We start from the raw sequence: 12,399 nt of genomic DNA, 5'->3' as shown, positions 1-12,399 counted from the left end.
TCATTTCTCAAATAGAGCCCAAGAACATCGATATGGCTTTGAATGAGCCCAGCTGGGTAGATGCCATGCATGACGAGCTTAATCAATTCGAAAGGCTCAGGGTGTGGAAGTTGGTGGAGTTGCCTAAAGGCAAGAAATCTCTTGATACCAGATGGGTGTTTCGGAACAAGCAAGATGATTTGGTTGTAATTGTAAGAAATAAGCCAAGATTGGTGGTCTGTGGATTTAGGAAAATTGAGGGTCTTGATTATACAGAAGTCTATGCTCCGATGGCGCGCTTGGAAGCCATTCGTATCTTTCTCGCTTACGCCTCCTACATGAACTTCACCGTATATCAAATGGATGTCAAGACGGATTTCATGTACGGCAAGGTGAAGGAGGAGATTTATGATGACCAACCTCCTGGGTTTGTTAACTCAAAACTTCCCAACCATGTCTACAAGTTAGACAAGGCTTTGTATAGACTACACCAAGCTCCCAGAGCATGGTATGGTACCCTCACACAGCATTTGCTTGATCATGGCTATTCTCGGAGCACTATTGAGCAGACCTTATTCATCAAGCATCTTGGCAAAGACCAGATTCTGGTCCAAATATACCTGGATGATATAATTTTCGGGTCAACAAGTTCTCAGCTTTGCAAAGAGTTCAAGAACGTCATGAAAAGGCATTTCATTAGTGGAGATGACCATGTTTTTGGGGCTTCAGGTCAAAAAATCTTCAGCTGGAATCCTGATTCATCAAGCCAAATATGTGGACGTTATGCTCGAGAAGTTCGGTTTCAGAGACGTTAAGCCTGCTATGACGCCCATGGCAGAGAGATCACTGCTGACTCCTGACCTTGAAGGTGAATCAGTAGGCACGGAGAATTTAATGGGCTTGACTAGGCAAAGATGAACTTAAGAAATCAAATGACTTGACAAATCTTGACCTAGATAGATCTGTTTAGCCTGACAATACGATGCTTGGATAGGTTGAGCAGGGAGATATACATGAGAATCCACCAGTCACATTAAAGAACCCATATCTAAAACTGTGGTTTTACTTTTCCTCGATGTACGGATTCTGTCCTTAATTCCGATATTGATAGGGCGACCGGGGAATTCCGATAAATTAGGTCTGTAGAAAATTATTTTGTTTCTTTCATACTGTCAGTCATATGTTGCTTCCTCTGCGTGATTCGAAAAGATCCGACCTAGACTGCAACATATGCTAATCTATTTCTCTGCATATTATATCTATGAAATTCTTCCTATCTGTTAGCCATATGTTGTCTCCTTTGTGTGATTAACAATCCGACCTGGTACACATCATATGCAACCTTCTACTTCTCAATCCCTCTAAAACTATAAATAATCATAATCTAAATCTATCCTCTCTATGAGTGATAGTCTGCTCACTTAAAGTTAGGAGTATCTCGGAAGTTCTTGATTATTGGGGTATATTTGGAAGCGGGAAACATGTTCTAGTACATCTAAAATTGAGCAATATCCTTGGTCTTCGTCAGATGATTGGTCCTTAGGAAGTTTTATCAAGGAACATAGGATCAACTTGTCTTGTCACTTATAGCATGTCCAAAATTTGTCACTATTTTTCATGCTTAAGTGGACTACAGTACCGGCGATCGACCAGATCTATTCATGAAAGGAGAGGTACTGATAAATGAAAAAGATTGTCTAACAACTTTGATCCCATATCACAAAAGGGTAATCAATTTCAAGATAGAATATTAAATTTAGTTTGAATTAAAAATTTTAGTATTTTTTTATTTTATTTTTAGTCTTTAAATTTTTAGGAGTAGTAAAATTTAGAAAATGTTACTTCATTTTATTTTATTTTATTTTATTTTATATTGAAGTTAATCCTTAAAATGATTTATTTTTAAATATTTTTGAGTATTGGCCCTTTACTTTTGAGGAATGGTACGTGGCAGTCAAATTTTAAAATGGTATAAAAGGGAAGTGTGCGGTCAATTTTTTTTTACTTTTTCGTCCTCCAAAATCGACCGCACACACCCCTTCTCTCTCTCTATCTATCTATCTCTCTCCAAAATCCTTAAGAAGCTCTCTTTTTCGTGAAATCAAAGCCTCTTAACAGTAAGTGCCATGAAATCGAACCCCATAATGAAGGTTTTAAGCTAAATCAACCTTTAATCGATAATCAATTGAAGGATTGGATTTCTTTAGTGCGTGTGCGGCCGCACATGCTATCTGCGGCTGTACACTACCATGCGTGGCTGCACACATTGTGTTTGGCTGGTTGTAACAACCCAAAGTTTTCCATCGCTGAGACCCGTTCCGCCCGTAAAATTCGCCGTTTATCAATTTGTTCCGATCTCGTTTTTGGGCTAAATTATTTAAACTTATATGTTTGTTTAATACTAATGAGTGTCCAAACCCCTTAGGAACTCATAAAATTAGCCCAAAATGTTTATTTCAGAAATTTTAGAAACGTCCCCGCCGGGTTATGGAAACTTAATCGGGTGCGACCAAAAGCCCCGTTTAATGCCAGTATCGGGTAGAATTTCACCGTGTCCAAGTTTTGGGACCTATTTAAACGTGTTCAAGCTTTCATTTGAAGCTTTTGCTTCACCTCTCTACTCTCTCTCTAACCTTTCTCCTCAATTCAATTTTAAGGGAACAAATCATCAAATTAAGGCTTCTAATCACCAAGGTATCCTCCTTAACTCCTTGTATAGCATATTTGACCTTCAAATTCGAGTTTAAACCATGTATTAGGACCATTATCATGAGTTTACGGCCCTAGAACAGTCCTAGGCCGTAAACTCATATAAATGGGGTTTTTGGAGCAACAAAACCCTTCCAAACCACAATTAGACCTTAGATATGGCAAGATGACTTAATGGAATGGAGTTAAAATGCCTTAAACCATGATTTAGAGCGTTGTTCATGTGTTTACGGCCCTGGAGCATGCTTGGGCCGTAAACACATATAAAAGGGGTTTTTAAGCCCTTAAACCCTTCCAAAACACCAATAACGCTTAGATATGACTAGTAGAATTATGGTTTTGGCCTTGGAACACCTTGAACATCAATTTAGAGGAGTATACTTGAGTTTACTTCCCAAGAAAATGCTTGGGCTGAAAACTCATTAAAATGGGGAGTAAACTCCTCTAAATGTGTTACGATACCACTTAAACACACCTTAAGCCATGAGATAAATTCAAGAAGTGTCTACCATCAATTTAGAAGCCGTAAAACATAATAAAACACCCATCAAAGGAGTTCACGGCCATGAGGAGGGTTCATGGGCCGTAAACACCAAAAACCATGCCAAAAGTCCCCTTAAAATCCATTCAAGGCTTGGAAAAATCATTGGAATCACATGTGATTGTTTAAGGACCAAAACTTTAAGGATTGGATGTGAGGGGGAATTTACGGCCGTAAACTCCATGTTTAGTGTCGTAAACCCCAATAAATGGTCTTTAAGTGAGCCTAAATTCATCCTAATGCCCTAGATAAAATCCTAGCTAAATTATCCTTGTGTTAAGAAGCCATTTTGCACCCAAAATCATCATCCATGAGTTCACGGCCATGAACTCATGTGGATGAGGTATATAGGGCCGAAAACTCGTGTATGAGTTTACTCTTGAAGAGTAAACTCAATATCCTAGCTTTATATGACTTCAAATGCCACCCGGGTCCTTCCAATCACTTGTGTTGGAGTGTTTCCGCAACTAGAAGTATATGTCCCTAGCAAATAAATTAATCAAGTCCTAATTAGATACAAATGTGTATCATTTCATAATCCATAGGAATCTTGTGCGTTCGCGAACGTAGAACTGACGTTTAGGATCAAAACTGACACGTTCCTCAACCGGTGAGTTCATACCCCTACCCTTTTTCAAATGTTTTCCAATGTTTTTCAAATGTTTTCAGGGGGGGAATTCAAGTAAAGGTACAAGGAAATCTTGAACTTAAACGTATTTTTAGTTCAAATGTTCTATTTCATGTATGTTTCTATTATCGAAAATCGTGATAACTAATGATTCGAATTGTAGGGTAAACAGTTAGACTAAAGTCAAATTGCTTTAAAAAGTGTTTTAAACTATATTACTTTTTGTAAAAGAAATCATACTAATCATAACTAAGATTAATACGAAAATAACCAATAGTATAGTACGAATACGAATACGAATGCGAATACGAATATAACCAATAGGATAGTACAAATACGAATACGAATACGAATACGGCCGTAAACTCCATGTTTACTACCCAAAAACCCAATAAATGGTCTTTAAGTGAGCCTAAATTCCTCCTAATGCCCTGGATAAAATCCTAGCTAAATTATCCTTGTGTTAAGAAGCCATTTTGCACCAAAAATCATCGTCCATGATTCACGGCCATGAACTCATGTGGATGAGGTATATAGGGCCGAAAACTCGTGTATGAGTTTACTCTTGAAGAGTAAACTCAATATCCTAGCTTTATATGACTTCAAATGCCACCCGGGTCCTTCCAAACACTTGTAATGGAGTGTTTCCGCAACTAGAAGTATATGTCCCTAGAAAATAAATTAATCAAGTCCTAATTAGATACAAATGTGTGTCATTTCATTAACCATAGGAATCTTCTGTGTTCGGGAACCCAGAACTGACGTTTAGGATCCAAACTGACGCGTTTGTCAACCGGTGAGTTCATACCCCTACCCTTTTTCAAATGTTTTCCAATGTTTTTAGGGGGGAATACAAGCAAAGGTACAAGGAAATCTTGTACTTCAACGTATTTTTAGTTCAAATGTTCTATTACATGTATGTTTCTAATATTGAAAATCGTGATAACTAAGGATTCAAATGGCAGGGTAAACAGTTAGACTAAAGTCAGATTTCTTTAAAAAGTGTTTTAAACTATATTAGTTTTTGTAAAAGAAATCATACTAATCTTAACTAAGATTAATACAAAAATAACCAATACTATAGTAGGAATACGAATACGAATGCGAATACGAATATAACCAATAGGATAGTACAAATATGAATACGAATACGAATACGAATACAACCAATAGTATAGTACGAATACGAATACGAATACGAATACGAATACGAATACGAATACGAATACGAATACGAATACGAATATGAATACGAATACGAATACGAATATGAATACGAATATGAATGCGAATACGAATATAACTAATAGGATAGTACAAATATGAATACAAATAGAAATAGGACTACGAATGCGAAATAACGCCTTTCGATGACACCAAGACTTCGAATATACAGTTAGTGTACGCCTTGAATGTCACTCGAGTTTCGAATTTAAAACGAAAGTATGCCTCTGGACCTCTACTGAGTTTCGAATACATCTGCCTTAGAATGTCGCCAGAGATACGAAAATACAACTAATGTACTCTTTTGGAAATCATCAGAATAATCGAAAATACTGTAATGTACGTTTCTGGTGAATCCAAATATTCGAAAATACAACTAAGTTAGTAGATGATAGACACTCGAATGTAGGATAACTAAGACTTTAGAATACTTAAGTAATACTGCAAGTATGGTAATCATTAGTACTTCGAAATAAAACATACGAACCAACCTCAACACATAGGAAAATATGGGATTTTCCTGAAGTAACATAACAATTAGTAACGAAATTAGAAACGAATAGACAACACATCACATAGGAAAGTATGGGATTTTCCTAGGATAGCATAACAACTCATAAACGAATAAAGTAACAAACGAATAACTAAACTATTAGGAAAATATGGGATTTTCCTGGAATGACATAACAAACCGTTTTCGAATTTGTAACAAAAGATAACTAAACTGTTTTCATAAGAAAATATGGGATTTTCTTTAACAACAGGATAGTACAATTACGAATACGAATACGAATGCGAATACGAATATAACCAATAGGATAGTACAAATACGAATACAAATACAACCAATAGTATAGTACGAATACGAATATGAATACGAATACGAATACGAATATGAATTCGAATACGAATATAACCAATAGGATAGTACACATACGAATACAAATAGAAATAGGACTACGAATGCGAAATAACGCCTTAGGATGACACCAAGACTTCGAATATACAGTTAGTGTACGCCTTGAATGTCACCAGAGTTTCAAATTTAATACAAAAGTACGCCTCTGGACCTCTACTGAGTTTCGAATACATCCGCCTTAGAATGTCGCTAGAGATACGAAAATACAACTAATGTGCTCTTTTGGAAATCATCAGAATAATCGAAAATATTGTAATGTACATTTTTGGTGAATCCAAATATTCGAAAATACAACTAAGTTAGTAGATGATAGACATTCGAATGTAGGATAACTAAGAGTTTAGAATACTTAACTAATACTGCAAGTATGGTAATCATTAGTACATCGAAATCAAAGTTAAGAACCAACCTCAACACATAGGAAAATATGGGATTTTCCTGAAGTAACATAACAAATAGTAACGAAATTAGAAACGAATAGACAACACATCACATAGGAAAATATGGGATTTTCCTAGGATAGCATAACAACTCATTAACGAATAAAGTAACAAACGAATAACTAAACTATTAGGAAAATAATGGATTTTCCTGGAATGACATAACAAACCGTTTTCAAATTTGTAACAAAAGATAACTAAAATGTTTTCATAATAAAATATGGGATTTTCTTGTACAATAACTTTTTCAGAAAGCAAAGGAAACTCATTCTATTCAAAACTAAACTGCTTATGAACTCAACAGCTTTATGTTGATTTTCAAACTGCTTGTATTCTCAGGTCAGCGTTAGATAGGTACACCACCATCTTTTGGAGAAGACGGAGCGTTCCGAAGACTCGTCTTTGCTTTTGTTCATATGATATGTGTATATAACACTTGTATAACTTTTCTTTCAAATAGATGTAAACAATATTATGTAATGTAATGTTTTTTGTTTACTGTTTTACTATGTGCATTGGATTTGATACTCAACGTGCAGTCAACCCTGAAAATGTTTCCGCCTTTGGTTTTCGGGGTGTGACATTGGTATTGGGTGTATGGCTATACACCGAATTAAAATTTTGACAGATAATATTTTTTATGCTCTAATGTCTTCTTGTGTTTTTCAATTCAACATGGGAGATCTTGAGTTTGCAAAGGTGCACAATTCAGCCATCTTCTTAGAAGATCCTCTGGCTACCCCTAATGATCTCAAATTCATCATTGATGGCCTAAGAAAAAATTGCTTGGTTTCTGCTTTCACAACCAGTCCAGTGATTTATGAAAATTTGATCAAAGACTTTGGTAGAAGTGCAATCGTCAAGAAAGATGACAAGGAAGAAAAATATCTTGAAGCAATTATACAAGGCAAGAAGATTCTGATCTCAGAAGGTGTTATACGAAAATCACTTCAAATTAATGACAATCCTGAGTTCTCCATGGAAAGACGTATTAGACCACATGGGTTATGAAGGATCATTTCCCCTACCATCAAGAAGCTACTTCCTCCTTGCTGGAAATATTTAGCTCATGTATTTGTGAACTGTATTTCCAGAAGGAGATCGGGACTGAACGAAATTTTTCAAAATTCATTCTGCATGAACTGATTCTCAATATTGAGGGAAACAAGAGGGAAAAGTTCTTGATGTACCCGAGGTTTCTTCAAATCATACTTAATGTTATGCATCCCGAGATTGAAATAGGAAATGAAACACTGGATCTCAAGTCTGTCGGTCCGAGTGCCTTTGGTTTGATGAAATAGAATAGAGCTGGAAAATTTGTCTTCGAAGGAAAATTTCCCTTGATAAAATTTGGAATATTTGCTGATGAGAGCGATCAATTGGAATCAGATAATCTTTCGAATCCCACAGAGACTGAGGATGTGGTGATCTCAATTTTAGAGCCCGAAAATGAAGAAGTTCATGTTTCTCCTATAGCACCGGTGGCTTAGGAACATGACCACCTACATGATGTGGAAATTGAGAGAAATTTTAATCGAGAGGGAGGTGATGGGGACTTCAGTGGAGACAAAGATTTCCTGAAAGATCTGGATTTCACTAGTATCAATAATGATGACATATCTTCAGGATTTGATCTCAATCTAGATGATGATGATGATGAATTTGGTCCCTCACCAGAATTCATTTACAGGCACTTTAAAAGGGTCGCTGAAGTTGCTCATCCAACAACTAAGACCACAAGGGATGATGTTAGCAATCTAAAAATTTTGCTCTCCTCCTCAAAGCCCATGGAAGACTCCTCAAGACAAAGACATGTGGTTTCAGGGATTCCTCCCCTTGATACCAATGTCTCTACTTCTGCTCCACCTTTAAGTGATCAGACACAGCCCCAAATCTCCCTGTCTCCTTCAAAAAGAAGACGATTATACGCAAGGCAGGGAGTGCCCTCTGTAAGTCAAGCCCCACCAGTCTTATCCACTACCACCACTACAGTTTCTATTCCACCACTACAGTCAGAAGAAGGCCCAAGCACTATATTTGAAGCAGATGGATCATCTTCCATTCCAAAATACTCTCCTTCAAGGCCCACACTAGATGAAGCCTCCATCATATTGGCCAAGCACCTTGCTCAAAATTGTCCAATTTCTTCCTCCCGGGGTAAAGGTATATCTTTCCAGGAAGAACATTCTGGTGACGATAAGACTCTGGTGTCAAAACTTCATGATGAGATTGGTATTCTTGGGCAAGAAGTTATAGAAAAGAACATCTTGCTGGATCAACACACTTCTTATCTAGCTGAACTCAGAGAAAGAGATGAACTAAAGACGAAACAGATCATAGATCTGCAAACAAATCTTGGTTCTTTGACTGCCTTCTACTTCGCATTGAAGAATGTCTTGTATGACACCTTTGGAGACAAAGTCAAAGCTGTAACGCCTGTGTTTCCGGGCTTGCCATTTTTAGCAATGTAATAGTCTAGGTTAACCTTTGTAACCCGTTTTGAAATAATAAGGGTGTATTATTTGAGTATTATGTGTTTTGTGCTTAATTGCTTAATTATGTGGTTTGATTAATTAAGAATAAAAATAAGCGTCAAAATTTAAGTGTAAAATAAACTTAATATCTTTGGTTAATGTTGTAATAGTTGAAACGAGGTTTCCGAATATATAAAGAACGCCCAAATCTGACTTCGTATGAGGAAGTTACGATTTTCTGAAATTTCGACTTAGCGGTATGCAGCCTGAAATACTCGATTTGAGATCGAGCGGTTTTTAGCCGAAGCATTCTAAACGAGGATCAAAGGTCTCTTTGTTGGTATCGAAACCATAAAAAGTTAGGCGAGAACGGACGTCAAACGAAGAACTTATGAATTTATAACGAAGTTTTTCTGTCCCGACCTATTAAAAATAAATAATAAAAATAAAATCAAAATTAGCCAACGAAGTCTAAACGAAAGTTGTAGAGCGTAGTCTCACCTTCGCGTGGATATAAAGAACGTCGAAAACGGAGTTCGTATGAAGAAGATATGAATTTCCAAAGTTTATTAAATATTTTGTATTCAAATTAAATCTTTAAATCCGGCATTATCCGAAGGGAAGTCAGCGATCCGATCCGAAGTACGCCCCGCGTACTCCGAGGATGTCGACACTCGCACTCGAGGACTTCGGATACGTAAGCAGTGACGAATTCGGACGCGTACGCCCCGCGTACTCCGAGGCTCCAGCCTCCTATAAATAGGATGCGAGGGCAGCCGGTTCTTTTGTTCATTTTCTCTCTTCTCTCTCCCGTTTTTCATCGATTTGCGTGCCAGAAATACCCCGAAGCCCCGGTATTATTCTCGAGCCCCGAGGCATGTCCCGAGATCCCGAAGATCCCAAGAAGTGTGGTTCCCGAGTCGAAGCTCTGCCCGCGAAATGTTCGATTTTTGTACAGATCTTCCAGATCTGCTGAGGATTACTACTTCTGCAAGTCGTACTGCTGTCCGATCATCTTCTGATCAAGTGAGTGTATATTACCTTTCATAAACACAATAATAATACAAGTATGGTTCGAGTGTATTAAGTATATTGTTTTTTATATGTGTGAGTGCGTAGTTACTTTCTTCTAACGCATGATTATGAAGTATTTTATACGAAATACGTGTTATGTGTGTGAATGTATGTTCACCCTCTTCCATCTCATAGATCTGAATTGTGTTCTGTGAAATACGTGTTATGTGGGTATGCCTCATCTGTTATGTGGAATATATATTGAATGAAAATGTTATACAGGTTTTAAACTATATATGAAAATATATATTTTTATCTACTAATATGTTGGGTAGAACATGGGTAGATAGTTGGTGTGTAATAAACAAATGAGAGGCCTCGATGTTGTTGTTGTTGTTGATCTAGTTATTCAGCGGAGTATGGATAACGACCACAGACTCTTTCTAGACAGTCCAGTGGAACGCTAGCAGGTTCATAACTCGTAGGTGTTGTGAACGATGTGTTCACTGGTGTACTCTATCCCCCTCATGGTTGCCTTTAGGATATCTATTGTTGAGGAAGCCCCTTAGCAGTGATGTCCGTCCCGATAAAAATCCTAGATTAGGTCCCTTGAGATAGATGTTGTTTTAGGGACGTAAAGTGAGGATAATGGGAATGGGTAATCGGGATAGTGATTGGTTGGTGAAATTAAATATAATTTATTATTGTGGGTTGAAAACCGTATATGCTCACCAGGCTCCCAAGCCTGACCCACTCAGTTTTAATTGTATTACAGGTAGTGGCGCGAAGGCATAAGATGGTTGAATCATCAAGTTGTTTTGTTTACAAGTCTGTATATGTGTATATTTGTTGAATAACTTGTAATGTTATCGTTTATGCTTTATGGTCTGTATCGGAACATGACATCCCGAGTTTTGATTATATAATGAAAATGCATCTCTTGATGAAATGCTTTGATAAATATTATTTTATCATGTTTTGTTTTGGGAACAAATTCCGCAACTCTTTCAAATCAAAAGGATTTACTCTGAAATTATTTAAAAGCATAAATGAAAATCGGTCTTTTCTGGCCGAGATTTTGGGGATGTCACAGTTGGTATCAGAGCATTAGTTTAAGCGAACTAGGAATTTGTAGGATTTCTAGACTTAAACTTAGAATGCTAAGTGGAATTTTGAGATGTGTGTCTGTTGGATTTTAGACACGAGCACTAGTTTATTTTAGGAAAGTTGCCTAAAATGCTTTTATGTGCTAAATGTTATATGTTGCCATATATGATATTAATTGTTCGGATCCACGGTCTGTTGCCGACCGGATCTGGAAACCTTATGTGTGTAGGATTCTAAGCGTATGCCTACGTTATTAGAACTAGCATGTAAACGTTTCGGAGTAATAAGGATGAATTGAATATCTATCGTGAATGAGGATCTAATTTCACCTTATTCGGTGTGTAGATCAAAAATGATGAGAACAAGGAGTGGCATTGGAAACGCGAATGAAAACAGGAATCAACCGCCAGTTATTGAGCAAATACCTATTGTAGCAGCAGCACCAGAACCAATATCAATGGCTGCGGTGCAATCCATGATTCGGGTTATGCTAGCCGAACAAAGAGAAGAGATGCGAAAAATGTTGCATGATAATAGGGATGAACCTATTATACCTATTGAGGAACCCGGATTGATTCCCGAGCAATCAGAGGAAGGGAACAATAGTCGCATTATGAGTCAAGTTGGGACTCAAGGTGTCACACCCCGAAAACCGAAGGCGGAAACATTTCCGGGGTTGACTCCACGTTGAGTATCAAATCCAATGTGCATAGTAAGTAAAGTAAACAACCATTACATTACATATAGAAAAGTTTTACATTTGTTTCAAAAGCATAAGTTATACAAGTGATACATAGTATATATGAACAACACGAAACGAGTCTTCTGCAAACTCCGTCTTCGCACAAAAGGATCTTCGGGTACCTGTCTAACACGGACCTAAGAATACAAGCGGTTTGAAAATCAGCATAAAGCTGGTGAGTTCATAAGCGGTTAGTTTTTCTAAATGTACGAGTTCCTTTGTTTTCCTGAAAAAGTGGTTATCCAAGAATATCCCATATTTTCTTATGTAAAATTAGTTTCCAAATCCGAAAGTAAAGTAAACAATGTAAAATAAAAACATGATTGTTCTTGAGAAATGTAGTTCAATTGTTTAATTTATTACACTTTTCTAATTAAGTACTACTATTACTCAGAAAGAACCCCATGTTCTCCTGACTGTGTGTGTGTGAACTGTTACCAGTTCTGATTATGTTCGGTGTCCTTCCCAGGAAAACCCCATGTTTCCCTGACTGTGTGTGTGTCTTTACTGGTTCTGGTTATGTTCGGTGTTCTACCCAGGAAAACCCCATGTTTTCCTAACTGTGTGTGTGTACCTTTACCGATACTGGTTATGTTCATTATTATCCATAGGAAAACCCCAT

This window comes from Lactuca serriola, chromosome 1, assembly GCF_051521515.1.
Source record: "Lactuca serriola cultivar US96UC23 chromosome 1, Lser_US96UC23_V15, whole genome shotgun sequence".
Classification (NCBI taxonomy): Eukaryota; Viridiplantae; Streptophyta; class Magnoliopsida; order Asterales; family Asteraceae; genus Lactuca; species Lactuca serriola.
The sequence above is the reverse complement of the archived record's forward strand: the minus strand, read 5'-3'. Positions refer to the sequence as shown.